The following is a 26,834-nucleotide window of genomic DNA, read 5'->3' as shown; positions in this document are numbered from 1 at the left end:
GGGATTAAAGGGACAGCACTAGACTGGTTTAGATCATACTTATCTGATAGATACCAGTTTGCTTATGTCCATGGTGTTCCCTCCTCATACAGTAGGGTTAGCCATGGAGTTCCTCAAGGTTCTGTACTCGGACCAATCCTCTTCACATTGTACATGCTTCCCTTAGGGAACATTATTCGGCAGCATGGGATACATTTTCATTGTTATGCTGATGACACGCAGTTATATTTATCCATGAAACCCGAGGAGACAGAGAAGTTAGTGAAGCTCAAGACCTGTCTTAAAGACATAAAGTCCTGCATGTCTTCAAATTTCCTCCCCCTTAACCCAGGAAAAACTGGGGTCATGGTGTTTGGTCCTGAACCTCTCTGGGATAGATTAGATCACATGATCACTCTAGATGGTATCTCATTAACATCTAGTCTCTTTGTGAGGAATCTAGGAGTAACTTTTGATCAAAATCTCTCCTTCAACTCACACATTAAATTAGTCTCTAGAAGTGCCTTTTTTCACTTGCGGAACATCACAAAGATCAGGAAGCTGCTGACGCGGCATGATGCTGAAAAGTTAGTCCATGCATTTGTTACTTCCAGGCTGGACTACTGTAACTCTTTATTATCAGGGTGTTCAAACAACTCTTTAAGAAGCCTCCAGTTGATCCAAAATGCTGCAGCCAGAGTTCTGACAGGTATTGACAAAAGAGATCACATAACTCCTGTACTGGCGTCGCTTCATTGGCTGCCCGTTAAATTTAGAATAATTTTTAAAACCCTTCTTTTGACCTACAAGGTCCTCAGAGGCCTAGCTCCATCCTATCTGGAGGAGCTAGTGATACCTTATCAGCCTAATAGACCGCTCCGCTCTCAGAATGCTGGTCTACTTGTGGTTCCCAGAGTTTCTAGGAGTAGAACGGGGGGCCGAGCATTTAGCTACCAGGCCCCCCTGCTATGGAACCAGCTCCCTGTCCAGGTATGGGAGGCTGACTCCATCGCTACGTTTAAGATCAGACTCAAAACCTACCTCTTTGAAAAAGCTTATTGTTACTAATTCAGTAGTTCCAGTTACTATCATAGACAGACAAATTATCATACTTAGGGGGTCGTCTAATCGTTAGGTCACATCTTAGTTATGCTGTTATAGGCCAAGGCTGCCGGGGTCCGGAAACATGATCACCTGACAGGCCTCTGTCACTCCACTGGGTCATGGTTTCCTCTCCTCTCCTCTCCGTTCCTCTCCTCATCAAGCAGACTAGTTCTTGTGTAGTTTTTCTGCTCCCCCCCCCCCTCTATTTATTTACAGGTATCGCCGCCCTCGGAGCTGCATAATGACCTCCGGCCCCGCTGAAGTGATTGTATATCCTATTTTTTGTGTGTGTTTCTGTGCCTCTCCTCTCCCTCTCCCTCTCCTCTCCTCTCCTCTCCTCTCCCCCTCCTTCTCCTTTTCCTCTCCCTCTCCTCTCCCTTCCTCTCCTCTTTCCCCTCCTCCTCCTTCTCCTCTCCTCTACCTCCCCTTCACTCTACTTCTCCTCTCCTCTACCCCTCCCCTCTCCTCTCCTCTCCTCTCCTCTCCTACCTGTCCTATCTTCTACCTGTCCTCCCCCTTCTCCTCTCTCTTTACCCAGCCGGCCATCAGCAGGAGGGTCCCCCTACATGAGCCTGGTCCTGCTCAAGGTTTCTTCCTGTTAAAGGGGAGTTTTTCCTTGCCACTGTTGCTTGTCTGGGGTCAGGCCCTGGGATTCTGGAAAGCGCCTTGAAACAATTTTGATTGTATAAGACGCTATATAAATAAATAAATAAAATAATAATAAATAAAGGACCATCAAGCAGAAAGCGCGCAGACTAGAACAGAAGTGGCATTCTTGTAAAATTGATAGCTATCATGTAGCCTGGGAAGACTGTCAATTAGTTTACAAAAAGGCCCTCCGTAAGGCTAGAACAGCTTATTTTTCTTCATTAATTGAAGAAAAAAAGAACAATCCCTGGTTTCTTTTCAGCACTGTGGCCAAATTTAGATGGTTTAGATCATATTCATCTGATAGATACCAGTTTGCTTAGGTCCATGTCCATTGGACCAATCCTTTTCACCTTGTACATGCTTCCCTTAGGGAACATTATTTGGTAGCATGGGATAAATTTTCATTGTTATGCTGATGATACTCAGCTTTATTTATCCATGAAACCAGAGGACAGAGAAGTTAGTGAATCTTCAGACCTGTCTTAAAGACATAAAGTCCTGGATGCCTCCTTAACTCAGGAAAAACTGAGGTCATGGTGTTTGGTCCTGAACCTCTCAGGGATAGATTAGATCACATGATCACTCTAGATGGTATCTCCCTAGCATCTAGCCTCTCTGTAAGGAATCTTGGAGTAACTTTTGATCAAAATCTGTCCTTCAACTCACACATTAAAATAGTCTCTAGAAGTGCCTTCTTCTGACATACAAGGTCCTCAGAGGCCTAGCTCCATCCTACCTGGAGGAGCTAGTGACACCTTATCATCCAAATTGACCACAGCACTCTCAGAATGCTGGTCTACTTGTGGTCCCCAGAGTCTCTAGGGGTAGAATGGGGGGCCAAGCATTTAGCTACCAGGCCCCCCTGCTGTGGAACCAGCTCCCTGTCCAGGTATGGGAGGCTGACTCCATCTCTACTTTTAAAATTAGGCTTAAAACCTTTCTCTTTGAAAAAACATATTATTAATAATTCTGTAGTTCCAGTTACTATCATAGACAGACAAATTATCATACTTAGGGGGTCGTCTAATCATTAGGTTAACATCTTAGCTATGCTGTTATAGGGCGAGGCTGCCGGGGCCCAGAGACATGATCACCTGACAGGCCTCTGTCACCACACTGGCTCATGGTTTCCTCTCCTCTCCTCTCCTCTCCTCTCCTCTCCTCTCCTCTCCTCTCCTCTCCTCTCCTCTCCTCTCCTCTCCTCATCAAGTAGACTAGTGATGCTGTTTCTTGTGTAGTTTGTCTGCTTCTCCCTCCCCCCTTCTGTATTCATTTACAGGTATCGCCGCCTTCGGAGCTGCATGATCACCCACTCGGCCGGCGGGTTGCTCAATATAGTGTCTTTTTGTATGTGTTTCTGTGCTCTGTGCCTCTCCTCTCCTCTCCTCTCCTCTCCTCTCCTCTCCTCTCCTCTCCTCTCCTACCTATTCTATCCTCTACCTGTCCTCCCCCGTCTCCTCTCTCTCTACCCAGCCGGCCATCAGCAGAAGGGTCCCCCTATATGAGCCTGGTCCGGCTCAAGGTTTCTTCCTGTTAAAGGGGAGTTTTTCCTTGCCACTTTTGCTTGTCTGGGGTTAGACTGTGGGATTCTGTAAAGCACCTTGTAACAATTTTGATTGTAAAAGATGCTATATAAATAAAGATTGATTTGATATTTGAGAATTGGAATAGCTGTGGAAGGATTTTGGATTTTTTGTGCAGGTTTTGTAGGTTAGCTATTGCTAATGCAGCAGAGATAAAACATGCTTAATGGGTAAATCTACCCTCAGTCAAACCAGTCACAAGATTTGTGAAGGATTTCTGCAGGACCCAGGCCAGCTTGTCTGTACAAAAGGCAGGTTGGTGATGTGCAGGTAGGTGCCAGGTACAACCAATCATTTGCTAACTTGAATTTCTCCAATTTGCTTTGCACTGTGTTTTTCAGAAGAGAACTGCCTTAGTTGTTGCTGCAACACATGAGAAAAGGACTGTACCACTGCGGAAGTGGTGATGAAGACCAACTGTGGCCTGCTTTCACATTTAATGCTTAAAAGGATTGAAAACATTTGATTTGTCGAATCTTGTAGTCAATTTGATGTTTGGCGAAAATATAAATGTTCTATGTTTTGTCATGCAATATTCACCAAACTGGTTGACTTTAAAATGAAATACATAAGCTGATCAACGTTCCCATTAAATTTTGAGATAAACATGTGTGAGTGCAGTGCAATATTTCAGTGAAGCATGCATGAATTGTATTGTTTCGATGTCCCCCACATGTCAAGTTGTAGTCTGTTATGTAGTCTTTTTATTCATTAAAGACCCACACAAGACAGCTGAGAGGATACTAAGAAGATGGCTTTTATTCCCCCATCTCATACATACTATAAATTCATACATCACATACCCATTAAGGGAAGTTATTTTCCTCACGCTATATACACCAGGGTGCTCCAACTACCCTGTGTTAAATGACAAGTAGGACACTGAATCATAAATGAACTTGACATTTTCATTTTCTTGTTGGTGCTAAGCACGATCTTGCCTTAAGCTTGTCTGTTGACTGTAAGTGAAAGGGTGATCTACCACATTACCGCACTTGCATCACTCATAAGAGCTATTAGCCCAGAAACAACATTCAGTAGGTGAGACACTGTGATAAAAAAACAAACCCTCTTAAAATGTATCAAATGTTCTTTTCTCCCTATCCATTTATTACATTTGATAATCAGTAGAGGTTTTAAAATGTTGAATTAATGCTAGTTCATTGTTGTCCAGTGTTCATCTTGGTTTGGGATTTCTTTAAAATAAATATTATAAGTCATGAGCTGATTTGACTTTTTACACCCAGACCAAATCTGTGTGTATCACTGGACAGTGACTGTAAACTTGATGCTCAGATTGCCTCAGTAGTAAAGTTAAATTATAACTGAAATTTGGCTAAATTAACCATTGATAATTTTATTATTGGTGAGCTGCAATACCACTGAAAATGTATGCTAATGTTTGATGCAGATCAGCTCAGCAAACCAATATCAAAAAACATTTCTTAAGTGCTGTTGACATGGTTTCAATAAAGACCTAGGAGTGAAGGACATCATAATGAATGTCACAAGATGTAAGTGTAGAATGTAAATATATGTAATTGAATCTAAATGGTTCAAATGATCCACCGCTTTCTGAAGTGTTTGTTAATATTTCACCCTCTCCAGAGACCACTTTATAAATGCTTTGCATAAATCTCTTTATTTGTCAAATAATAGGACCTTTTTCTGTGTTCAGTTTGATAAATACCCCCTTTTCTAATGGGAGCAGCAACAAAGAGGTCAGAAATTATCTTGAATTCTCAGACCAAAAAAAATGTCAGGCAACTGAAATGATAATGAATTCCTCTGACATTCTGCAATAACTAACTCAGGATGGATACATTGAAGATGTACTGATTAGTAATAGAAAGAGGTAAAGAGGTTTCTAAAAAAACCTCATTGTCTATAAGTAGCAGTTGTTAAATGCCTGCTTTTTATATTGTTTAGGGCACATTTTCAATTACCTGAATTCGTATTCTATAATTAGATGTTTTAATTAAGTAAATTATATATGACACCACATATGCTTAAGTGGTGACATCAACATTGTGTATGCACTTTGTACTGTATTATTATTATTTTATTTTTTTATAGCATTATTGATGACAGCCCTTGAGATATTTCTTCTGTAGCAAGAGAATCTCAATCTTTCAATCTTTATTTATATAGCATCTTTTACAATCAAAATTGTTTCAAGGCACTTTCCAGAATCCCAGGGCCTAACCCCCAACAAGCAACAGTGGCAAGGAAAAACTCCCCTTTAACAGGAAGAAACCTTGAGCAGGACCAGGCTCATGTAGGGGGACCCTCCTGCTGATGGCCGGCTGGGTAGAGAGAGAGGAGAGGGGGGAGGACCGGTAGATGATAGAATGGAGAGGAGAGGAGAGGCACAGAGCACAGAAACACACACAAAAATACACTATTTATGCAAGCCGCCGGCCGAGTGGGTCAGCGGGGGCGGAGGTCATCATGCAGTAAAGCATGCATCATGCAAGGCGGCGATACCTGTAAATGAATACAGAAGCGGGGGGGAGCAGAAAAACTACACAAGAATCAGCATAACTAGTCTACTTGATGAGGAGGAGGAGAGGAGAGGAGAGGAGAAGAAACCATGACCCAGTGGGGTGACAGAGGCCTGTCAGGTGATCATGTTTCTGGACCCCGGCAGCCTTGGCCTATAACAGCATAGCTAAGATGTTAATCTAATGATTAGACGACCCCCTAAGTATGATAATTTGTCTGTCTATGATAGTAATTGAAACTACAGAATTAGTAATATTAAGCTTTTTCAAAGAGGAAGGTTTTAAGCCTAATTTTAAAAGCAGCGATGGAGTCAGCCTCCCGTACCTGGACAGGGAGCTGGTTCCATAGCAGGGGGGCCTGGTAGCTAAATGCTCGGCCCCCCATTCTACTCCTTGAGACTCTGGGAACCACAAGTAGACCAGCATTTCCATGGCTAAGCCTACTGTACGGTCTATTGGGCTGGTAAGGTGTCACTAGCTCCTCCAGGTAGATTGGAGCTAGGCCTCTGAGGACCTTGCAGGTCAAAAGAAGGATTTTAAAAATTATTATAAATTTAAGGGGCAGCCAATGAAGAGACGCCGGTACAGGAGTTATGTGATCTCTTTTGTCAATACCTGTCAGAACTCTGGCTGCAGCATTTTAGATCACCTGGAGGCTTCTTAAAGAGTTGTTTGGACACCCTGATAATAAAGAATTACAATAGTCCAGCCTGGAAGTAACAAATGCATGGACTAACTTTTCAGCATCATGCCGCGTCAGTAGTTTCCTAATCCTTGTGATGTTCCTCAGGTGAAAAAAGGCACTTCTAGAGACTAATTTAATGTGTGAGTTGAAGGAGAGATTTTGGTCAAAAGTTACTCCAAGATTCCTCACAGAGAGACTAGATGTTAATGAGATACCATCTAGAGTAATAAAAGTAAACTACTGAGATTATTCGGAGGCTATGGTTTTCTGTAAACTGCACAAAGACTGTATTCTAAGTAACATATCAGCCAGAGAAAGTAGCAATACCTAGATTTGGGATTATCACTACAAAAACAAAGTATAACTCAAGGATTTTGATGGTCAAGCCAGGATCTATTGAAAAATATTAAAGAAAATAATTGTCCATACTTCAAATTAGCATTGTAAATCATTCACATATGGTCGTTTTCTAGCAGTTTTGAAATTTGTTCGCAAAACAACTTAATTAAGTGGCGTCAGCAAGCTCACTTTAGAATAAACTAGGAAAGGATTTCATAATTGTAAGAGCCCAAAATATATGCTTTCTCACAACCAAAGATTGAGCTCTTAAATTGTGTCGGAGAAGCACGTGCACACCGAGGACAGCATGCTGTTTTATTCTTACTGGGATTTTAAAACTTATTCTTGCTGTGTCATTCATCAGTCCATGCATCGTGTGTCCTATAAGGGGAGAAATTAATGAACAATAATATATGGTATGACAGAGCAAGACAACAAAGGGGGAGAGTGACTGAAAGAGGTAACAAGACAAACAGCAGATAGCTGTTGGGTAAACAGGCCTGGCGAGAGTGAGGATAAAGTGCCTCACTGGTGGCTGCAATGTTTGAAAGAACAAATGCCTGTGTTACAAACAGGCCAAACCCGTATTAATCTCCACAATAGACTCCGTGCCCACTGTGCATTAGAGGAAATAGTGTGCTAGGCCACAGGATCATTCAAACTCCCTCAACACACACACACACAGATGCACAAACCACATGCTTTACTAGCTGAATGCATGCCAGAAAGCAGTCAAGGCTTGGCACAACAAGGCATGATGGAAGAGCTGAGAACCCCCCCTTCCACGTAAAAAATTAGGAAAGAAATAGTCTTGTCCACTGCTGCATTTATATTTGAATCAAATCAAATCAAACTGTGAGAGGCTGGATAGTAAGTAATTATTAACATTATTTTTAGTGGAGGGTCAAAGCAAAATAGGTCTGGCAAAGAACATTTCAAGCAACGTATTCTTCAATAGAGTAATAAAAGGACTTAAAGTAAGATTTGCTGATTTTAATTTTGTAGTTATTGATTTTAAGAGGTTTTATGGATGTGCACATACTGGCATAGTACACTAATAGTATTGAAATTATGTGTTTAGTACAGATTATTGTGTCCTGTTGTTAGAGTGCATCCTCATTTATTCACACACCCAATGAAGCACATAAATGAACTAAAATAATTAAATTGTACAGTTGAAATTTACTGGCTTACGTGTTATGAATTAAGCAGAAGACAGACAACCCACTTATCTGGAGCCAGATCCTTAACCAAAAGTGTATAGTGTATTATTATATAGTGATTTAGTATAACTGAAATTTAAAGGTGAACCTTTGCCTGTTGGTAAATTCTGTGGCGTCTGCTGTAACTCGCTGGGTGTGACAAACACATCTCTACAATGCTTATCCCAACATTTAATTGGTCTGATTTTTCATAGGAATTTTATTTATTTTTTCAGCGATTGTCTATGATTTGCCAATACCTGTCGATCAACTTTTGAAAGATTAAACCCACTGTGACAAAGCCACTTCTCGTGACAACAACAGAAATTTGATAGAACGTTAAAAGAAAGGCTGTCTGTGAGTTAAAGGGAAGGCTCTTGACAAGATCTGCTTTGAAAATCACAAAAGGAAATGCCACTCTGGAGCCAAAGGTAAAAAAGCAGTTGAGAAACAACACACATTTTTGACAAAATAAGTATATTTGAATTATTCCAATGCACGCGCATTGACAGGGGAAGCTGGAGTCTGACTGCCGCCGGGCTGATGACTCTGACGATGGGGAATGGACCCACGAACCGCGGGGCCATCTTCCTGGAATCACCCCGAAGTGGCAGGACCTGCGTGGATAGCCACACCCGTTGTCCCACTCTGTATCTGGGGGCTGGGGTCCGGTGCCGGTTGGCCGCCGCCTCGTACCGGGCGCCCGCCCTCAGAAGATTGGCCCGAGCCTAGGCCCACGTCCTCCTGCAGCGGCTGCCTGCTTGAGCCGGGAACAGAGGGGGTTGGTATCCGTAAACACACTGGAACGGCGACATTCCCGTCGCCGAACTGATCAGGGAGTTGTGGGCATACTCGACCCAGCCCAGAAAGGTCAACCATGTGGCCGGGTCCCATGTCGCCATGCACTGGAGGGCCACCTACACGTTCTGATTGATCCTTTCTGTCTGCCGGTTGGTCTGCGGGTGGAATCCCGAGGACAGACTCGCAGTTGCCCCCAGATGCCCGCAAAACTCTCTCCAAAAGACAGAGGCAAACTGAGGACCCCTGTCTGACACCACGCTCTCCGGTAGGCCGTGAAGCCAGAAGACGTGCTGGATCACAAGTTGGGCAGTCTCCTTTGCCGATGGCAGCTTAGGCAGGGGCAGGAAGTGAGCCATCTTGCTAAATCTGTCGACGATGGTCAAAGTGACGGGCAGCCCGGTGTCGAAGTCCAGGGCGATGTGTGTCCAGGGTCGACGCGGAACCGGCAGAAGTTGCAGTAGCCCGGCAGGGGCTCGGCATGGTTGTTTCTGCTGGTTGCAGATGGGGCAGGCGTTGACGAACTCCTGGACATCCTACCCCAGGGAGGGCCACCAAAACCTCTGCTTCAGACCGTCCGACGTGCTCCAGGGTGGCAGGCCAACCGAGACCTCTGCCCTGAGAGAGTCAGAAACGAAGAGCCGGTTGTTGGGGCAGGTGCTAGGTCCAGGTTGATTGGCAGCCGCCCTCTGGACTCTCTCCTCGATCCCCCAGGTTACTGCTGCCACAATACACGGGGAGGGGAGAATGTTCTCCGGGGTTCTCCCAGGGCCTTCGTCCTCCTTCCCCGCGAACTGTCAAGAGAGGGCGTCTGCCTTGCTGTTGCGGGACCCTGGGCGGTAGGAAAGGGTAAAGTCAAACCGAGTGAAAAACAGTGACCACCGAGCCTGCCGGGAGTTCAGCCTCTTGGCTGTTCGAATGTATTCCAGGTTGCGGTGGTCTGTCCACATGATGAAAGGCGGCGTGGCACCTTCCAGCCAGTGCCGCCATTCCTCCAGTGCCAACTTGACAGCGAGCAGCTCCCGATTTCCCACGTCGTAATTCCTTTCCGGCGGGAGAAGAACGCGCACGGGTGCAGCTTCTGGTCCTATTGAGCCCTGTGTGACAGCACCGCTCCTACCCCCGTGCCGGAGGCGTCCACCTCGACCACAAACTGGTGGCTAGAGTCTGGCAGTTGCAGGATGGGGGTAGTCGCGAACCCCCTGGGTCCATGGGGGTAGTCGCGAACCGCCTCTTGAGCTCCCGGAATGCTGCGTCCGCCTCTGTCGTCCAAGGAAACCCCGACTTGGTGCTGGTAAGCACCGTGAGTGGCCCTGCAGCGGAGCTATAATTTCGAATGGAGGGCCGGTAGAAATTAGCGAACCCCAGGAATTGCTGCAGCTGCTTGCGGGACTCGGGACGCGGCCAGTCCACGACCGCCGAGACCTTCCCTGGGTCCATCTGGATGCTCCCCGGCGCAATGATGAATCCGAGGAAGGACATTGATGGGCCATGAAACAGGCACTTCTCGGCTTTTACGAACAGCCGGTTGTCCAGTAGCCGCTGTAGTACTGCCCACACATGCTGCACGTGCTCTTTGAGTCCTTTTGAGAAGATCAAGATGTCGTGCAGGTAGACAAAGACAAATCGATCTAACATGTCCCGGAGTACGTCGTTAACTAAGGCCTGAAAGACGGCTGGTGCATTGGTCAATCCAAAGGGCATAACAAGTTACTCGTAGTGTCCGGCCAGGGTGTTGAATGCCGTCTTCCACTCGTCGCCCTCCCGTATGCGAACCAAGTGGTAGGCGTTCCTTAAGTCCAATTTCGTGAAGACAGTTGCCCCTCGGAGCAGCTCGAAGGCGGAGGTGACGAGAGGAAGCAGGTACCGGTTCTTCACGGTGATTTCGTTGAGCCCCCGGTAGTCGATGCAGGGACACAGAGACTTGTACTTCTTCTCCACAAAGAAGAACCCCACACCTGTGGGAGAGGAGGATGGCTGGATCAGCCCAGCAGACAGAGAGCTGGAGATGTACTCCTCCATGGCCTTTCGCTCCGGTCTTCCCTTGGGTGGTGCGGTGCCTGGGAGGAGGTCAATCACGCAGTCATACGGTCGTTGGGGTGGAAGGGAGGTCACCCGGGCCTTGCTGAACACCTTGGCAAGGTCGTGGTACTGCTCTGGAACCCCGGCCAGATCTGGGGGCGTGACGTCAGGAGCCGAGGTCCCCCTCAGGGCTGGCGCTGGCGCCAGGCAGGACCGATGACACTCAGCTCCCCACCCCAGGATCTCCCCTGTCTCCCAGTCGAGTTGCGGGTTGTGACAGCGGAGCCAGGGGTAACCCAGGACCAAGGGAAAGTGCGCTCCCTCCAGGATGTGGAAGTGTATTCCTCCCGGTGAATGCCCTGCAGCAGCATTGTCACTGGGCCTGTCCGGTGACGTATGTTCCCCAGGTGATGCCCATCCAACACTGGGCTGGGATGACGGACGCCAGCTCGGCAGCAAAAGTGGAGAAGGTGGAGCAGGCCTCCGATTGACGCTCCCACTCGGCAGTTCCCCAGAGCCATGCCCGTCCGGTGAGATGTTTAATGGTGTACGCTACCTTGGCTGCCTCAGTAATGAACGTGCAGGGCTGCAGGGAAAACAGCAGGGAGCAATTCACCACGAAGGCATCACAGGACTCCGGAGTACCCTCAAATTGCTCGGGTTCGCCAACCTGAGGTGCGGGGCCCTGCTGCAGAATTACAGGAGCTGATGCAGGTACGGAAGAAGCGGTAAGCGCCGCTGGTTCCAGGCGCGCTGACAGTCGGCTGAGCAGACCGGAAAGCTCTGCGAGCGCCTGCTCGTTCGCCGTTAGCGTCTCGTCTCCGCGGCGGCAGCCGCCACCGCCTCCTCATGCAGCTGAATGATTTCCTCAACTCATTCCAGTCGGTCCAGCGGGGACGAGTTGTGCGCTGGGTTCATTACTGGCCAGATCGTACTGTCACGGACCAGATGAGAACCCATATGCGACACACGAGTTTGGCTGAACACCGCTCTATTGTCAGAAACAGACAACAGACAGGATTCACCGGGGAGCGAGCAGAATAGAATAGTCGGGGACAGACAAGGCCGAGATCGGGCAGAAGGCAGACAGAGTTTACCGGGGAGCAGGCAAAACAGAATGGTCAGGAACAGGCAAGGTCGGAACCGGGCAGGTAGGCAAACAGGAATACGCTGGAAAGTCATCGGAACATGAATAACGATCTGGCAGGGAGCAGGTGTGCCTCTGGGGATTAAGAAAGAGGCTCATTAGTGTCCAGATACACAACAGGTGTCCGGGGCGAAGCAACTCACGGGCATGATTGCCCGCAGCTGTGTCATATACTATAAGTTACTTCTTGCCTCACAGCAATATGTCCTTTGACTTATTTATTTTGCATTAAATACATTTCAGGGAAGGACAGAATAATTAGTATTTCCTTTTAACCATGAAGGCCAAATGAACAGAATAATTAATTATAATGGTTCAAGTAAAGTGGAATGTTTAGCATCCTAACATACTAACTGGGGTGTCGGGCCCCCTGATACGAGCCGTCCGCTCCCTGTACGATCGGTGTCAGAGTTTGGTCCGCATTGCTGGCAGTAAGTCGAACTCGTTTCCGGTGAGGGTTGGTCTCCGCCAGGGCTGCCCTTTGTCCCCGATTCAGTTCATAATTTTTATGGACAGAATTTCTCGGTGCAGTCATGGTGTTGAGGGGGTCCGGCTTGGTGACCTCAGGATCGGGTCTCTGCTTTTTGCAGATGATGTGGTCCTGTTGGCGTCATTGGCCCGTGACCTCCAACTATCACTGGATCGGTTTGCCGCCGCATGTGAAGCGGCTGGGATGAAAATCAGCACCTCCAAATCCGAGGCCATGGTTCCCAACCGGAAAAAGGTGGAGTGCCTTCTCCGGGTAAAGGAGGAGATCCTGCCCCAAGTGGAGGAGTTTAAGTACCTCTGAGTCTTGTTCACGAGTGAGGGAAGAATGGAGCAGGAGATCGACAGGCAGATCGGTGCCACGTCCGCAGTAATGCAGACTCTGCACCGGTCCGTAGTGGTGAAGAGAGAACTGAGCTGAAAGGCAAAGCTCTCGATTTACCGGTCGATCTTCGTTCCTACCCTCACCTATGGTCTTGAGCTTTGGGTAATGACCGAAAGAACACGATCACGGGTACAAGCGGCCGAAATGAGCTTCCTCTGTAGGGTGGCTGGGCTCTCCCTTAGAGATAGGGTGAGAAGCTCTGCCATCCGGGAGGAGCTCGGAGTAGAGCTGCTGCTCCTCCGCATTGAGAGGAGCCAGATGAGGTGGCTTGGGCATCTAGTTAGGATGCCCCCTGGACGCCTCCCTGGAGAGGTGTACAGGGCATGTCCGTCCGGTAGGAGGCCCCTGGGAAGACCCAGGACACATTGGAGAGACGATGTCTCTCGACTGGTCTGGGAACGCCTGGGGATCCCTCCGGATGAGCTGGAAGAAGTAGCTGGGGAGAGGGAAGTCTGGGATTCTCTTCTTAGGCTGCTGCCCCCGCGACCCGACCCCGGATAAGTGGTAGAGGATGGATGGATAGATGGATGGACAAACTATCTGTTAGAAGATTCTGCAGTGCCTCCATTTTTTCTGCATCACTGCTCTGCAGGTGGTTCAAATGGGGTGAAGCTTCAGTCTCACAAAGAATACTGATTCCAGGGTGAGGTTGCTCTTTGTTCCTTTCTATGTAACTAAAGTCTTCAGTTTTCTATTTATGCACGTTAATACACACCATATAAATCCACAGACTTGCTTCATGCACTGTTCTCTCCCAGATGCTTGTGAGAAGAATTATTGTTATTATTGTTATTGGTATTATCTTTAAATGCTATTGTATGTAGATTTTGAGTGTTTGAGGAATGTTGACAAGAAAAGAAGAACATGAGAGTGTTTCGTAAAAGTGCTGAAGCTGCTTACAACCAAGCCCAGCACCCAGATGTATCCTGTTGGTCAAGATTAGAGAAGTTTGTTAAGATGTCAGAAGACAATGAGTTACGAGATCCTGTTTAGACACCCATTCTGTTTGCACCAATAAAAGAGGTGAGCGAGCAGCAGACGAACAGAGTTGACAGAGGAAGTTTGAACTGCTGCTCAGCTCTCCCTTGCAAGGAACTCCTGTTGTTTGCGTGGTTACTCTGAGTCTAGTGAACGAACAGCGCGGGTGATCAAAACTTCACCCTCACATGCTCTACTGGCCATAACCAGATCAAAGATATCAAAATAATGAAATAAACCCAACAACTGTTACTAAAAAAGTATGAAATACTAATGCCAACTGCTCACTTATTATGAATGAATACATCTAATTAAATGACTGCTCCACAGTAACAGCAAAAATTTGCCTTCTCTTACAGCTTTTCCCGGTTTTCTCTTGAAAGTGTGCCGATGTGTGTTCCACAGCTAAATATAGGTCAAAATGTGTGGGCTGATGTTCTGCTTGAAAATGGTGAACATATGGTTTTCCTGTTTAACATCCAGGCTCTGTTACTCTGGAAAAGAAGATGAGTACTACAGATAATGCTATATCCCTCAGTAAGCCATGTCCCAGGTGGCATTTATTTTAACTAAAACATTACAGTGTCTTACAGAACACTGTTCACCCCCATACTATTATGTCTATCTACTGTTTTTCAAAACCTCTAGAGTTAAATGTTATTTAATTATATTTCGGGTTCACAGCAACTGTATTCAACTCCAGCTAATAAGACTACTGTGATGAGCAATGAAAGTATTTTGATGTTTTTTCATACTAATAAAGAGGACTTACTTTTCACAGCATGTGAATTTCATTGTTTAAATGTTACTCTACCATTGTTCAAGTTGCATTTGAAATATGATTTAGACTGAGAAAGAAGTGGTAAAATCACAAAGGAGCCTTGAGATCCTTTAGTATCCTCAGCAAACACAGTGGAGCAATTGGCAATGTGCTGACACTGCACTGTGCAACATACAGTATATCACAAGGAGAGGCACGTGTACTTGCTTTTGACATTTATCTTTTTTGTTTGTTTTATTTCTGTGGGTGAAGTGAGAATGTATTGTGAGAATGGCATTCAAACCAAACATGGTCACTGTTGCAGTTATATTTAAACGTTACCACACACACATTAAATACGGCAGTGATTTGGAAAATAAAGACTTTTTTTGCTCTCCAAAATGCTGCATTAGCCAGAAATTGACATCATGCTTGAGTTTTACATTTGAAAAAAAAGAAAAGATTGTAGGTTGGTGGATTTGTGAGCCTTTCAAGGACAGAGGTAGCAGTCTACCATCATTAGCGGCAGATTCATGTCCATTCTGAGGCCTCACTCTTTCCTTGACCTAGTCCTTAACTTCCTCAGCTTGGAGTAGAAAGCTGGCAGACCAGATTTAGACTCATACGAACCTTTATAGTGTTCAATCAAACATATGTAGCAACTCAGTGAGGAGGAAGCTTCTCTGCTCTAAAGGACCTTGGCCAGTGGGGTGAGAGTGAGCCATGCAAAACATATTGCAGATTTGAGTTTTGGAAACGTACTTCTTACAGAATTCGTTAAAATGTGTAGGAACCAATAGGGAATGAATCACGCTTGGGTAACACAGACCAGCAAAACTGCTGGAAGCTTAAAGATTTATCTAAAATGGAGGATGAATAATGACGGCCCATTTACTATGGCCACTGGTGATTAATAGGATGCTCCTCTCCCATTTGCGGTTCATTAACTCACTGTCTGCCATAACAGCCTGGGATCAAATGAAAGGGGAGGGTAAATTCTTGGCTTACTGACTGTGGAGAGTAAGAAACAGAGAAATTAGAGGTAAGGGGGAGGTAAGGAAAGAGTTCTAATGAGTGAATTGATTACATCCTAATCAAGACTGGAGTTTCCGACTGTGAAAAGGCTACACCATGAAATGAAATCTGGCAACATTCAACAGTTTACCTAAAAAATGCTAAGAGAAGTTATCCTCTCCAATGTTTCAATACATATTTCAGTTTCCAATTGTCAGTAATGTAATGTTACTCAGCACATTACTATAATTAAGTCTAATTTTTCCAGTACTTCTACTTTACTTGATGGTTTTAATTTTCTGCTACATTAAACCTCCACAGCCAAACACTGCACTTCAATTGTTTATTCTACTGACGTGTATTAAATCAGCATTTTTTCTATGAATTTTAATTTTCTGCCCTTAGTTCAGTCATGTGTTTAAGTAGGCTCATGTCTTGTTTTCCAGTTACATCTTGTCCTTGGTGACGCAACTTATGATCAAGTGCGCAAAAACAACAGCGATTTTTGTAGTCTACTCCTGTCCCAATTGTCGCCACTTGAAAACTTTTACCCAGTGTTTTAGCGTAAATAGATGTCCTCCCCCTGTACTAGTTTATCTTGTGTCTTGTGCCTGCTTCTTGCCACAGATGAATTAATTTTGTCATCAACTTTTGCCAAACAGGCAGATGTTCTTTAATTTTTCTTCGTTGCACTATTCTTTCCAAACATGCACACAGACAGACAGACAGACAGACACACACACACGCACACACACTGGAGAGAATTGTGTTTCCTTTTTTGTATATGTTTCTGTTACAGTTAGTTTCAAAGTTAGGGATAATATAATCATTATCAAGAGTAAAAACAATAAGCAGTTAGTTCACCCCTCCTAGGAAGTGTAGTAAAGATAAGTAGTCAGTTGACCCTCCCTTGACACAACTGTTCTTTAGATAATTGTAATCAGGGATGACAGTCAGGCTGAAAGTGTTAAAGACCCATCGTAAAACTGGACAGCATAGTTTAGTCGTATTGATAAGTTCATCTGCAAGAAGAATGTGAACTTTGACTTGGCTATCTGTGAATCAATGGAGAACAAGGACTGTGCCAGCATCCAATGGAACTGGAAGAAGAAGACGAGGTCATCCAATCAAAAGATAACATCGGACTGGATTAGCATCAATAATTTGCCTATGTGTTTCTATAAAAGACTGGGTCAAGGGATAGTTAGATTGTCAGACTTCATCCCTGACAATTGACTTTGTTATTGTAGGGTTTTGAACTGGCCTGGAGCTCTGTAATACTGTATTTGTATCTTGAATTGATTCTATTTGCTAAATACATTTTGAAATTGACATTTTTCTTCTTAAAGTCTTCATTCAGAGAACACGCGGATCGGCAGTGACATTTTTGAGAATATTGCGATCCAGCAACACACACACACACACACACACACACAAATATACAGAGCTTGTCCCTGGTCATCCGGATTTACTGTCATCTGTGTACTTCTGCTGTGTTGTTACTCACAGTTCACCTGTTGCGTAAAGGTTCTGCATTTCTGTGTTAGTTAAAAGATTTTACTATATATTGGTAAAAGGATTGTAAGACAAAAAATATCAGTTTTTGTGTATATTCTAGAAGTATGTGTGTATAATTCTAATCCGACACTCTCATAGGCAAAAATATAGCCCAACCATTCTGCCTTCTTAAGCATTAGAAGGAATAAGACAACACTAGAATGTTGGCAAAACACATCGACATGTATTTTCAAATAAAATACTAAATAACGAGCTTATATTTGAGCTACAAAATAGCCCGCAACAAGATGCATCAAACTAAAATATAATATGACACATGGACTCTTTGTCTCCCCTACCTCACACTCATCATGTATATTTGTGATTCGGTTTATGTCGCAGTCAGTTGATTGAACATTGTAGCAGTTTTTCAAGTGGTATTCCCTTTCTTGTTTTCACCACTTTCCCGTGCCCCTCTATTTTGAGGGACAAGTGTAGACAAAGGGGACTGCCTTCATGTTATGTATTGTTGTTACCCTCAACTGGATCAATCACAATGGTGTCATTCAGATCAACACTGCAAACACAGCTCATTTAGAACAATCAAAAACAGTCAGTTCACGTATCCCTAGATAATTTTTGACAGTATTTCAGTAAACTTTTAACTATTGTATTTCTCCTCAGGGATCATCATGTACAATAAACCCATTAGAGTTACTCGTTTCTATATTATAACTTTAACATACAACTCATAAAAAGTGAAAACATTTGGATAGAACCCTCAGGTTATCCACAGTTCAATGTTTCACGTTTAAGCTTGTATGACATATTTGATGAATTGAAACAATCTGCCTGGTGAAATCAGCTCTGCGAACATGAGATGTTGGTCCAAAGAGAGAAATGTTCTTTGGTCCCATCTACTTCATATCTGAGTGTTAGTCTGAGGAAAGCAGTATCAAGTGATGTCCTGAGAGCCACATCTCAGGCAGTAGGAAGATAAATGAAAGCACATTGTGCTGATTGTAGCTTTGTCACTGTGCTCGTCTCAACACTCCCCTACCTCACACTCATCATGTATATTATTCCTTTCTCACCCTTTCCAAGTTTATTGTTTATTATATATATTGTAGTGGAATATATATATAAAAAAATCTCTTCCTCGCCCCTCCTGGGCGGTGCCTTCTTACTTCGGACTCGGGTCCTCTACCAGAGGCCTGGGAGTCTGAAGGTTCTGCGCAGGATCTTAGCTGCTCTTGGGACTGCACTCTTCAACAAACTGTCCATACCTGAGGCACTGGAGACTGCTAAGATAAAGGCTCACAGCCCTGGCTACCCGACTAAAGAGGTACATAAGAGAAGTAGAGGAAAGGAGAATAAACAGGGTGTTCTCCACCAATCCGGCAAAGGTCTACTCTCAATGGCAGGGCAACAAGATGACAGACCCCCCCAGGGCTGAGACAGAACAATACTGGAAGAGTGTCCGGGAGAAAGAGGCAACGCACAGCACTACTGCCCAATGGCTGCAAGACCTACAGGCTGAGCACAGCCAACTCCCAGAACAAGACCCAGTAGTCATCACCTTAGCAGACATCCAAACAAGAGTGTCCAAAATGAAGAGCTGAACAGCATTAGGGCCCAATAAGATCCACGTCTACTGGCTTAAGAAGCTGACTGCACTCCATGAGATCAGTGTTCAAATATCCGCAATAAGAAGCTGCTATCACAGCTAGAGATTGACGAGGCACGGCGGTGTGCCTCACCCACGGTACAAATATGCTACGGCAAGGGGGAGCCAATATGAGGGTATGATATCAATATCATACGCAATATCAATATTGGGTACAAAGCCCCAATGACAGATGGAATCGGGAAAAGGGCAGCTGACCTGAGAGAGAGAGAATCATGAAGTCCTGGGGGAACTGCCAAGGCTAACACACAAAGTAACAGACCAATCTCTACTGGAGGACATGAACACGGCACTGTCAACCATCCCTACCACTACCATCAGCTGATGTACGCAGCGGCAAGAGTAATCCTACAGGGCTTGGCTATAAGATGAAGAGTGTCCAAAAAGAAGAGCTGGACAGCATCAGGGCCTGATAAGATCCACACCTACATGAACGCCTGGATGAGCCCTAAGCACCAGAGCAATAGAGGTCTATAATACCAGACCAGACCCCAGGTGCAGACTGTGTGGAGATGCCCAGGCGGGAGACACCCCCGAAAGTGCTGGACAACAAGCAGGCCAAAATCCTGTGGGACTTCCAGATCCAGACTGACAAGATGGTGGTGGCCAACCAGCCTGACATAGTGGTTGTGGATAAACACCAGAAGACAGTGGTGGTGATAGATGTAGCAATCCCAAGTGATAGCAACATCAGGAAGAAGGAACACGAGAAGCTGGAGAAGTACCAAGGGCTGAAGGAGGAGATGGAGAGAATGTGGGGCATGAAGGCAACAGTGGTCCCAGTAGTGATTGGGACACTAGGGGCAGTAACACCTAACCTGAGTAGATGGCTCCAACAGATACCAGGAACCAGGAGATCTCTTTTCAGAAGAGCGCAGTCCTAGAAACAGCTAAGATCCTGCGCCGAACCCTCAGACTCACAGGCCTCTGGTAGAGGACCCAAGTCCGAAGTAAGGAGGCACCGCTTAGGAGGGGCGAGGAAGAGATTTTTTTTTTTATACTTCATAACATGCATATTTATGTAAACCTTCAGTATAAACGCTTTTCCTAAAATGGTATTCATATTGATCAGCTATTTTAATCACATTAAATTTTAATTTGGGTCAATAACCAACAGGTGAGGAGCCTATAGTAGTTTTAGTGTTTTTTTTCTTCTCCCCTGGCAAAAAAAAAATCACATGAGCATGCACCACCAGTTCTGATGAAAAATGTATATTTTGAGGTCTTCGGAAATGAAAACCGAAGAGTGGAAGAGCAATGGTTTTAGAAGTTTTATTATGCTAAGAATCATCACAGTGATGGTGGCATATAAACCGGGATCTACAAAATAAGTCAATGAAAACGTTGATGCAACAGTAAATCGGCCCGTCTCGTTAGAATGGTCAATTTTGGGCCGTTATAAGCATGTTTTCGCCTTTTTCATAATTGTTACTAAAAGCATCCAGGGATTATGTCCAAACGAAATAAGAATCAATATGCTATAATATATAATATAATCTATATCTATATCTATAATCTATATTCAACATGGGCATCTTCAGTTGGTGAAAACATTCTAACATTTACAAAGTTTTGGCTATTATAAATGGTTCTCCCAGAAGAGTCTAAAGCAGGGGTCGGCAACCCAAAATGTTGAAAGAGCCATATTGGACCAAAAAAACCAAAAATAAATCTGTCTGGAGCTGCAAAAAATTAAAAGCCTTATACAAGCCTTATAATGAAGGCAACACATGCTGCAAGTGTCTATATTAGCTATATTAGCCTACTTTCAAAATGAAAAGTAGGCTACAAATACATAATGAGCATTCATGATTAAATGTTTATTTTTCCTGCAGTGCATCCTGGAGAGAATGACGCACCATGTGACTACTGTGCTCCTGGAACTTTAAGTTTAACCTCCATTATAATAAGATGTTGAAATTAAATATTTATTATACACATTTTTACAGCATTAGAAAATCTTAAAAATGTTGGTCATGTTTTTCTTCCTACAGAAATTATACTAAAAAAATATTTATTCATACCATCTTTTTCCATTTTCATATTTTTGAAAAAGCTCCAGGAAGCCATTAGGGCATCGCATGTGGCCCTAGAGTCACGGGTTGCCGACCCCTTGTCTAAAGGCATAAAAATGACTGCCCCATAGAGCTTTTTAGGAGAATAAGCAGATCAAAGACAAATAAAATCAAATACAGAAAACAATGATGAAAGAAAGTAAAATAAATGATACCAAAGAACCCAACGTTACTGATCTAGGGCCAAGAGGGTCACATAGGAACAGGGGCATGGGAAGCAGGACCTGTTCACTGATGCTTACAGCTTTAAAGTTAATTTATATATCAAGATATTTTACTTAGACTGAAGTTTCTGCTTTAAGCTCTTTTTATTAAGTGTTAGGCCCAGCACTAAATCTAAGAAAAAAGAATTAAAAAAAATCCAAACAGTGAAAAACAGTTACTTTTATCCATTTTCCCCCTCACTATCGATAAATGTTAACGTATACAACACTAGGGAGTATTCAAAGAGGCCTAACACATAGCACTTCCATTTTATGTGTTTTGAGTGCCGATAAAAGCACCAGGCATTATGAATCCATTTCTGATTGTGCATAAGAGCTGAAAAATGGACATATACAATTTGATTTGGAGAGCTGTCACAATGTATTTCAATCTACATCAGCAATAACCTTATAAAATGGAAAACTATTGAACTGATAGAGCCTGGTGACATCCCTGAAGACAGCAGACTGAGAAAAATACAAGAACCCGATTTACCGTAATAATTATTCTAACAAACTGAAAGTCACAACACAAAAAAGTCTTTCAGAAATTACAGTTTTAATCCAAGGTAAACCTGTTTTAAATTTGTTTTGCCACATCCTTCTCCACCATAAATAGGACAACCCATTAGCCTTGTTACTCTCTCCTCGGCCATTAAAACAATCTCATACACCATTTTTTCTACTCTTTTAGCCCCAGAGCGCGTATTCACAAAGAATTAGACTAGCATTTAGTAGCATTTAGTGATGTCATTCTATCTTCTTAGAATTGCTCTACTCTTAAAGTTTTGAACAAGTTTTTCATAGAATTTTCCCTCAGTAAGATAAAAATTACTCACAAAGCATCTCAGGCCTTAAAATGCTGCTAAGGAGCAAAGTTATTAAGAGGAGCGAGGAGGACTTTTATCGTTTATTGAGTGTAATTTTGATATATTTCGCAACACTCTGTCCATTTTTCCTATGAATAAATACTATACACATAAGCATCCATATAAATATACAGCCTATACTGTATCTAATATGTAACAATTTCCATATAAATATAGGATTCACATATGTTTCTTTCTTAGGGTTAGGGTTAGAAAGTTGGAGAAAAAACAATTTTTCACTAACATTTCTCACTCTTTGGTTGTGCATAAAACACATTGATTGGTTGGGTAATGCACTCCTAAGTCTGCCTTTTCCCTGGTGCCATGATCCCGGGACCGAATTCCTTTCCTAAATCTCCCGTGTTCTTCCCAACTTCAGCACTTTCTCCTTTTTATCTCTATTTTTTTTTTTTTGGTCATTCTGCTAAATTAAACTTCAAACTTCTTGAATCTATGTAACAATTAATTTAATTTTGTTGAGATTCATCTTTGTGACATAAATATTTTTTTCAGGATTACACATTTCCTACAGTTGTATGATCAGTTGATTACACTGACCATTCAGCACAATTGGCTTTGTACCAATCAAACAGTGTTTAGACGACCTCATCACCTAGCAACGGAGTCAACCCTACCTCATCACTAATAGAAATGTTTTTGTCCCCTCATTGCTCACAGTCACTCTCAGAAACCTCCTGTATCACTCTTGAATTAAGACTCCTCGCTAAGAAATTTTAGGCTGGTCTGCCTACTCTCAATCCACTCCCGTTGAGGTGAACTGCTGCTGTTTGCTGCAAACCTGCCCGCCATTCACCCTGCTAAAAATAATGTTGTCATTTAAGGCTTTTAGCGACTTCACCTCGGCTGTTTGGGTGCTGTAATTGGGGTGAGTTTCAACCCATTACAATCGCTTCTGTGCACATTAGCATCTTCTTCATTGTCCTTCCATGTAATCACGAATCACATCATGTCTTGATTGTTCAGTCACACACTGATTAATCATACAACACTTGTACTATAAAATTGGTATTTATTTTCCCATTTGTCTTCAACTAAAGCAAATTATCTCTCCCTGCAGTTACATGACAAAAACATTGATTTATGAATGCATTTCCTTCACTCAATCTTCCACTACTGTGTTCTCACAAACATCTGCTTCTGGAAATTTTTTGGTCTACGTGACTGACCATGAAACGGAAATAATATCTATTACACTGCTCCTGGAACAAGAACCTTTAGTCCTTTCCCCTCAAATTTTAGATAATCAAGCTTGAACCCCCCATACACCCCCACACCCAAAAAGCATCTGTTATTCCACCGTAATTTAAAATCTGTCTCTAAAAGTTATTTCATTTTCATTATTTTCACAAACATGTTCAAAATAAAAATGTATTAAATCAAATCATTGTTTAGGATACCTGTTTTTACACAATATATAGCATTTAGCATATACTTTTGAATTTGCTATGTATTGTAAACAAAATTCACAGGTCTCATAAACAAGGGATGTAGTCACTGACATTTAAGTTGCTGCACAAACACACACACACACACACACACAGTTTATTTGTATATGTTTATACCATGCTTTGATTATAACATATTTCTCAAGATGCACAATATCAATCCCTGTTTTAAAATTCATACTTGGCTTGAAGAAATATTAGTCTCAGAAGAGACCTTAAAATTCTCATGTCAGCTGGGCTAAAGCCTCACAGGACAGGAGTATACTGATCGTCCTCCCTTAGGATGTCATTAACAGCTAATTAATAGGAGATATACCCGTGGGAGGAAGAAAGGAAGTTGGAATATAAAAAGGAAAAGCTATGAGGTTGTTCCCAACCTTGACTACATCCTACCAAAGGCAGACGTTGGACTTTGAACTTTTGATTTTTCAACACTAAAAACAATACAACCTGTAGAGATTAGTTATTCTGTACATTGTAGTGTTATATTAGAAACCTATCACCTTATCTATCAAAAAATCTTGACTTAAACTTTAGATTTTCCACATGTTCCTCCTTCATTTCACTTTCTTTTCTCACATTAATATTTACCTTTTTACTTGTCTTCCTCATGAGGACATACTTTAACCACAGTGTTTACAGAGAGTCTTATTAGCCAACCATTAGTCTGATCCTGTTACAGGCAAATTATATTTAAGATTCAAGGTCACTAATAAGTTTAACATGGGTGGCTATCTCCAATATGCTATCATGTTCAACACGCTGGTAAAAACAGAATAGACAAAAATCTTTCAGTGTCAAGAGCTGTTTATGAAATTACTGTGAACCTATAACTTAAGAAATGAGAAGGCTCCTTTGGCTATTTGTTGTATTTAGGCACAAAAGTCACATTCCTTTGGTTATTCCGCAATACCGATTCAACCAACTCATCTGTATAATTGTAATTTTGACTTGCAAACATTTTGACCTTGTCACAGTCAGAAGTATATTATGATTAAATTCTCCAATTTTAAACCAGATATGTAAACAAACTACAAAGAACTATAATGCATTGATGAGATCTGAGACACGTTCATGAATAAATATCTATATAAATATGTCAGCTCTGCTTATAAAAACTATACTTATTCCCAAAACTAAAAAGTGGAAAAGTCTGGTTACACGATTTCCATTTAAATGCAAACTGGACTATGCAACACAGAGCTGCAAACTATGAAGTTTACATTTACATTCATGCCACTGCTCAGTGGGACAGCAAAAGAAAAGGTTTGCATCAGCTTGTTGTCCTAAGAACCAATAAAGTTACACACATTTTTCACATTTCACAAACACTTATTGTGTATTGTACAATAATAGATCCTTGTGTTTCTTGGGGGCTACAAAGTGAAATTTTGTTAAAGGTTCTGTTTGAATTTCGATAAGAAGCTTTATAGGGTAGCAAAAAATACCTGACATTGTCCCACATGTGTCCTTCAAAAATGTGTAGATAACACATTGCATGTTTCCTACCAGTTCTCAATAATCACAAGCAAAAGAAAACTCCCCAAGTGATTGCAAGTCATCTATGGCAGAGTAAATATTAAATTAAAAGTGCCTTTTTGAAGTGTGAATCCTTAAATCCATTGTGCTTAGCCTTGCATCTCTCGTCATTAATTATATTTCTCTTTGGAGGTCAATTAAATTTGCCTTAACTATTTATTAGCATTGATGCAGGGCAGCATAGGAATCTATTAAAAGATGAGTTCATCTCCCCAAAACCCAATTAATATGAGTGTTATATGTTTGGATGGGGAGGGTCTGCTTACGTCTCTGAACAGAAAAGGCTCAAAAAGTGCATAGGGAAGGCAAGCTGAGGCTGTTGCTCTGGAGTACGAGTGGCCAGTCTTGAATGTCTGTCAGACAGCCAGAAAAAAGGGAGGCAGGATAAGGCTCCTCCAGGAGATGGACACATCTTTTGTCATGAAATTCAGTACTGCTTTTTCCATGACATATAGAGAAACTGAAGGTGAAAGGAATTAAAAGAAGACTCCAAAATAGTTTTTGGTCTTTCTCAAAAAAGTCTAGGTGGTAGGTGCTGTATTTTTGTCAAAACGACTTTTTCTGGAATCGTCAATATCACAACAATGTTTTAATGTGCTATTTTCTCATTTGTCATGTCATGTCATGTCATGTCATTTGTCAGGTCATGTCTCATCAAAGAGATATGTTTGGTGCTAGTAGAAGGATTGATTCATTTTTTATGTTTCTTCTGTTCAACTGTCCTTGCCATAATTTAACTTAAGTGTGAATTTGCTAATTCATTATTTCATATTTCCAATTTATTATTAATATTAAAATAGTCCTACCCTAATCATCCTTGACCACACAAAGCACTTTACATTATAAGTGTGCATTCACTCTCTCACCCACATATTGATACGCAGAATAACCAATTATGCACATTCATACACCAAAAGGGCAACTTTTTTGGAGGGGTGTCACCTCGCACAATGACCGCTGCATGTAGTATGCAGTGGTCAGGCATCGTACACACGAGAAAAGAATCAGCCCAATTGAACCAGCCACCTTGGTATGATTGGAGCAGCCATGCTACCACCTGAGCTACGGCCACTGTCGGCCACAACACTACAGCTGCTGACAAGAGGAATCAATCACAACAATCATCATCTCAAATCACATCTCAAAATACCACATTGACTTTAAATATGATTTCAAAAATGATTAAACCCGAATATTGTTTGAGGGGTCCTAATGCCATCAGTCTTATCACTTGGAAAATTGTCTATGGGTCAATTCCCTCATCACTTAACCTCTGCCTGCATCCCTGTACATGATTCCCTTACTCTGGACACACTGCAGTGTTCCTCATCACTGTACTATTGAAAGAGCGTAATCTTCTTTTTAAACAGGGACTATACTGCTGAGAAAATACAAATATTGTAACCGTGGTTGTCTTAATGATACACAAAAATAGTCCATCTGACTACTATTCCACTGTTGCTCATAACATACAGCTAACAAGCCCAAAGATAAGTTGAAGGTTAGTCTATTTCTGGATCTGTTTGATACAAATGTGTAATTTGGTGGTCAACTGTAATGAAACATATATGTTCTGTTGATGCCTCAGGTTATCCTTGTACTCATTGCTCATGTGTAACCACAACGTAATCATAACAATTTCTGCTCTTTTGAATGTGGCACATCTGTGAAAGCTTACTGGTGTCACATGATGTAACAACAGTGTTTCTGAAGTTATTGTGCCAGCATACAACACAAAAAAGCAATGTGATGCTGGATACTGTTGCATTTGTTTGACTGCCAGGTTTTGTCTGAAAACTAGAATCAAAGCAGTCAGACTTACTGGATAGTTGTTATGTATTTTATCCCAGGAAGAGTGCTT

General features: G+C 42.7%; 1 protein-coding gene across 1 annotated transcript in view; it reads right to left on the bottom strand.

The window, feature by feature from the left end:
• Positions 1-26,834, bottom strand: part of LOC101068205 (carbonic anhydrase-related protein 10) — a 144,611-nt gene that overhangs the window by 65,767 nt on the left and 52,010 nt on the right. The window lies entirely within an intron of this gene.

Source organism: Takifugu rubripes, chromosome 1, assembly GCF_901000725.2.
Source record: "Takifugu rubripes chromosome 1, fTakRub1.2, whole genome shotgun sequence".
Taxonomy (NCBI): domain Eukaryota; kingdom Metazoa; phylum Chordata; class Actinopteri; order Tetraodontiformes; family Tetraodontidae; genus Takifugu; species Takifugu rubripes.
The sequence above is the reverse complement of the archived record's forward strand: the minus strand, read 5'-3'. Positions and strand labels throughout refer to the sequence as shown.